Here is a 6,000-nt window from a genome sequence, read left to right on the forward strand (position 1 = left end):
CAGAACAGGCCCTTCAGCCCACAATGTTGTGCCGACCATTGATCCTCATGTATGCACCCTCAAATTTCTGTGACCATATACATGTCCAGCAGTCTCTTAAATGACCCCAATGGCCTTGCTTCCACAACTGCTGCTGGCAACGCATTCCATGCTCTCACAACTCTCTGTGTAAAGAACCTGCCTCTGACATCCCCTCTATACTCTCCTCCAACCAGCTTAAAACTATGACCCCTCGTGCTAGCCATTTCTGCCCTGGGAAATAGTCTCTGGCTATCAACTCTATCTATGCCTCTCATTATCTTGTATACCTCAATTAGGTCCCCTCTCCTCCTCCTTTTCTCCAATGAAAAGAGACCGAGCTCAGTCAACCTCTCTTCATAAGATAAGCCCTCCAGTCCAGGCAGCATCCTGGTAAACCTCGTCTGAACCCTCTCCAAAGCATCCACATCTTTCCTATAATAGGGCGCCCAGAACTGGACGCAGTATTCGAAGTGCGGTCTAACCAAAGTTTTATAGAGCTGCAACAAGATCTCACGATTCTTAAACTCAATCCCCCTGTTAATGAAAGCCAAAACACCATATGCTTTCTTAACAACCCTGTCCACTTGGGTGGCCATTTTAAGGGATCTGTGTATCTGCACAGCAAGATCCCTCTGTTCCTCCACGCTGCCAAGAATCCTATCCTTAATCTTGTACTCAGCTTTCAAATTCGACCTTCCAAAATGCATTTCCTTGCATTTATCCAGGTTGAACTCCATCTGCCACCTCTCAGCCCATCTCTGCATCCTGTCAATGTCCCGCTGCAGCCTACAACAGCCCTCTACACTGTCAACGACACCTCCGACCTTTGTGTCGTCTGCAAACTTGCTGACCCATCCTTCAATCCCCTCATCCAAGTCATTAATAAAAATTACAAACGGTAGAGGCCCAAGGACAGAGCCCTGTGAAACCCCACTCACCACTGACTTCCAGGCAGAATATTTTCCTTCTACTACCACTCGCTGTCTTCTGTTGGCCAGCCAATTTTGTATCCAAGCAGCTAAGTTCCCCTGTATCCCATTCAGGTATCCATTCCAGGTTGCGGAGAGACATAGATAAGCTGCAGAGCTGGGCAGAGAGGTGGCAAATGGAGTTTAATGTGGACAAGTGTGAGGTGATGCACTTTGGTAGGAGTAACTGGAAGGCAAAGTACTGGGCTGATGGTAAGTTTCTTGGTAGTGTAGATGAGCAGAGAGATCTCGGTGTCCATGTACACAGATCCTTGAAAGTTGCCACCCAGGTTGACAGGCCTGTTAAGAAGGCATACAGTGTTTTAGCTTTCATTAATAGAGGGATCGCGTTCCAGAACCGTGAGGTTATGCCACAGCCGTACAAAACTCTGGTGCGGCCGCACTTGGAGTGTTGCGGACAGTTCTGGTCACCACATTATAAGAAGGATGTGGAAGCTTTGGAAAGAGTGCAGAGGAGATTTACTAGGATGTTGCCTGGTATGGAGGGAATGTCTTACGAGGAAAGATTGAGGGACTTGAGGCTGTTTTCATGAGAGAGACGAAAGTTGAGAGATGACTTAATCGAAACATATAAAATAATCAGAGGGTGAGATAGGGTGGATAGGGAGACCCTTTTTCCTAGGATGGTGATGGCGATTATGAGGGGGCATAGCTTTAAATTGAGGGGTGAAAGATATGGGACAGATGTCAGAGGTAGTTTCTTTACTCAGAGTAGTAAGGGAATGCAACTCTTTGCCTGCAATGGTAGTAGATTCGCCAACTTTAAGTACATTTAAGCCATCATTGGATAAGCATATGGACGTACATGGAATAGTGTAGGTTAGATGGGCTTCAGATCAGTATTGCAGGTTGGCACAACATCCAGGGCCGAAGCGCCTGTACTGTGCTGAGATGTTCTCTGTTCTATGTTCTATTCTTTACTGTGATTTGGAAACCCATGGCAAAGTCAGGATTTACTGCCCACTCCTACGTATCCTTGTCAGGTGGTGGTGTGTGGTCATCTTGTGCCACTGCCGTCCAGAGGGAAAGTGAGATGGATGATTCTGAGAGCAGAGTCCTGACTCTTTGCTTGGAAACTATAATAGAATGAAGGATGAGTTAGCTACAATGGATTCAGAAAGGTTACTACCTGAGCCACGTGCTAATTGGCATAGAGAAAAGAAAGTTAGGGAAGTAAACACGTGGCTAAGGGATTGGTGTGGGAAAGAGGGATTCCATTTCATGGGGCATTGGCATCAGTTTTGGAACCGGGGGGGATCTGTACCGTTGGGATGGTCTCCAGCTGAACCGATATGGAACCAGTGTTCTAGTGAAAAGGATAAATCGGGTGATCAGTCAGACTTTAAACTTCTGAGTCGGGGGGGAAGGGAAAGTGAAAGACACAGGGAGTATGGAATTAAATGGAAAGATAAGCCACAGGATAGCATGTGTACAGGTGGATTTAAGCTCGAGGCAGACTAGGAATACAGCAAAAAGGAAGGACAGCTGAAGACATCTTAGGATTTCCAACCTCTCTAATAATGATAAGAAAGTTAGTATTGAGGCACTTTATCCAAAAGTTTGTAGTATTCGCAACAAAGTAAATGAATTAACAGCACAAATCCTCTTGAATGATTATAATGTGGTAGGCATCACAGAGACATGGTTGCAGGGAGTTCAGGATTGGCAGTTAAACATCCAAGGATTCACAACATATGGAAAAGACAGGGAGGTGGGCAGAGTGGGTGGGGTTGCCTTGTTAGTTAAGAATAAAATTAAATCTACGGCACTGAATCACATAGGGTCAGAGGATGTGGAGTCTGTGTGGGTGGAGTTGAGGAACCACAAAGGCAAAAAAACTATAATGGGAGTCATGTAGAGACCTCCTAATGGTGATCAGGGCCAGGGGTGCAAGTTGCAGTGAGAAATAGATAGGGCATGTCAGAAAGGCAAGGTCACGGTGATCGTGGGGGACTTCAACATGCAGGTGGATTGGGTGAATAATGTTGCCGGTGGATCCAAAGAAAGGGAATTCTGGACTTAGTGCTATGTAATGAGCCAGACTTTATAAAAGACTTTCAAGTAAGGGAACACTTAGGAGGCAGCGATCATAATATGGTAGAGTTCAGTCTGCAGTTTGAAAGAGAGAAGACAAAATCGGATGTAATGGTGTTACAATTAAATAAAGGTAATTACAGGGGCATGAGAAAGGAATTGACAAAAATCAGCTGGAAGCAGAGCCGAGCGGGGAAGACAGTAAAGCAACAATGGCAGTCGTTTCTGGGTGCAATTGAGGACACAGTACAGAGGTTCATCCCAAAGAAAAGAAAGATTATCTGGGGTGGGATTAGACAGCCATGACTGACAAAGGAAGTCAGGAAATGTATCAAAGAGAAAGAAACAGACAATAAAGTGGGCAAGAGCACTGGGAAATCAGAAGATTGGGAAGGCTACAAAAACAAATAGAGGATAACAAAGAGAGCTATAAGGAAGGAGAGGATCAAATATGAAGGTAGGCTACCTAGTAATATTAGAAATGATAGTAAAAGCCTCTTTCAATACATAAGGAACAAACAAGAGGCAAAAGTAGATATTGGGCCGCTCCAAATTGATGCTGGAAGGCTCGTGATGGTAGATGAGGAAATAGCTGAAGGACTTAATAAGTACTTTGCATCATTCTTCACAGTGGAAGACGTGAGTAGTATGCCAACAATTAGGAGACCCAGGGGGCAGAGTTGGGTATGATAGGCATTACAAAAGAGAAAGTACTTGAAAAGCTAAAAGGTCTAAAAATTGATAAATCTCCTGGCCACTATGGGTTACATCTGAGAGTTCTGAGGGAGGTGGTTGAGGAAATAGCAGAGGCTTTGGTCGTGATCTTTCAAAAGTCACTGGAGTCAGGGAAAGTCCCAGATGATTGGAAAATTGCTGTTGTAACCCCCTTGTTTATGAAAGGATCACGGGAAAAGATGGAAAAATATAGGCTGATTAGCCTAACTTCGGGAGTTGGTAAAATTCTAGAATCCATTGTCAAGGATGAGATTTCTCAATTTCTGGAAGTACAGGGTCGGATTAGAACAAGTCAGCATGGATTTAGTAAGGGGAGGTCATGCCTGACAAACCTGTTAGAATTCTTTGAAGATGTAACAAGTACGTTAGACCAGGGAAACCCTGGAGATGTTATCCATCAAGACTTGCAAAAGTCCTTTGATACGGTGCCTCATGGGAGGCTGCTGAGCAAGGAGAGTGCCCATGGTGTTCGAGGTGAGCTACTGGCTTGGATTGAGGATTGGTTGTCTGACAGAAGGCAGAGAGTTGGGATAAAAGGCTCTTTCTTGGAGTGGCAACCGGTGACAAGTGGTGTCCCGCAGGGTTCAGTGTTGGGGCCGCAGCTGTTTACCTAGTCTATTAATGATCTGGATGAAGGGACTGGGGGCATTCTGGTGAAGTTTGCCGATGATATGAAGATAGATGGACAGGCAGGTAGTACTGATGTGGTGGGGAAGCTGCAAAAAGATTTAGACAGTTTAGGAGAGTGGTCCAGAAAATGGCTGATGAAATTCAACGTGACTAAATGTGAGGTTTTGCACTTTGAAAAAAAGAATACAGGCATGGACTATTTTCTAAACGGTGAGAAAATTGGTAAAGCAGAAGTGCAAAGGGATGTGGGAGTGTTGGTCCAGGATTCTCTGAAGGTTAACTTGCAGGTAGAGTCCTTGATTAAGAAAGCGAATGTAATATTGTCGTTTATCTCAAAAGGGTTGGAATATAAAAGCAGTGATGTGCTTCTGAGGCTTTATAAAGCTCTAGTTAGGCCCCATTTAGAATACTGTGTCCAATTTTGGGCTCCACACCTCAGGAAGGACATACTAGCCCTGGAGCGTGTCCAGCGGAGATTCACACCGATGAATCCTGGAATGGTCGGTTTAGTGTATGATGAACGGCTAAGGATCCTGGGATTGTACTCATTAGAGTTTAGAAGGTTGAGGGGAGATCTAACAGAAACTTACAAGATAATGTATGGCTTAGAAGGGGTGGGCGCTCAGAAGTTGTTTCCGTTAGGCGGGGAAACTAGGACCCGTGGGCGCAGCCTTAAAATTAGAGGGGGTAAATTTAAAACAGAAATGAGATGACATTTCTTCAGCCAGAGAGTGGTGGGCTTGTGGAATTCATTGCCAAGGAGTGCAGTGGAGGCCGGGACGTTGGATGCCTTTAAGGCAGAGATCGACAAAATTCTTGATAAGATAAGATTCTTGATCTCACAAGGAATCAAGGGCTATGGGGCGAGTGCAGGGAATTGGAGTTGAAATGCCCATCAGCCATGATTTAAATGGCGGAGTGGACTTAATGGGCCAAATGGCCTTACTTCCACTTGTATGTCATATGGTCTTATGATTGACAGTCGATAGGCAATGGCAAACCTTCAAAGAGCGAATGGGTGAACGACAAATATTGGGTATTCCTATTTGATGCAAGAGTGCAAAGAGAACAGTGGCAAAACTATGGCTTATGTGTGAAGTTGAAGAGTCTTAGATGCAAAAGAGAAGCATACTGATTGGCAAGAGAAAGCCATAAACCCGAAGATTAGAACAGTTCAGAAGCCAGAGAAAGATCATCAAGGGCTTGTAGGGAATATAAGAACTGACTGTAAAAGTTTGTTTGGATACTCAAAGAGAAAAAGATTGATGAACATTTTTGTTGGTCCCTTACAGTCAGAAACATGCGGTGAATTATTAATTTGGAACAAAGGTGACTGAATTCAGTTCAAACTTTGATTCTATCTTCAGAAAGGAGGCCACAAATAATGCAGTAGAAATGAGAGGGAAGACAGGGTTTAAGTGAAAGGAAGGAACTGATACGAACATGTATTGGCAGAAAAATTATGAGAGAAATTGGTGGCATTGAAGGCTGAGAAACAGCATGTCTAATAATCTACATCCTGAGAATTTAAGGAATTGACCCAAAAATATTAGGTGCATTGATGGTCATTTTCCAAGTTTCTTTAGGCTCA

The sequence above is a fragment of the Stegostoma tigrinum genome, chromosome 16 (assembly GCF_030684315.1).
Source record: "Stegostoma tigrinum isolate sSteTig4 chromosome 16, sSteTig4.hap1, whole genome shotgun sequence".
Classification (NCBI taxonomy): Eukaryota; Metazoa; Chordata; class Chondrichthyes; order Orectolobiformes; family Stegostomatidae; genus Stegostoma; species Stegostoma tigrinum.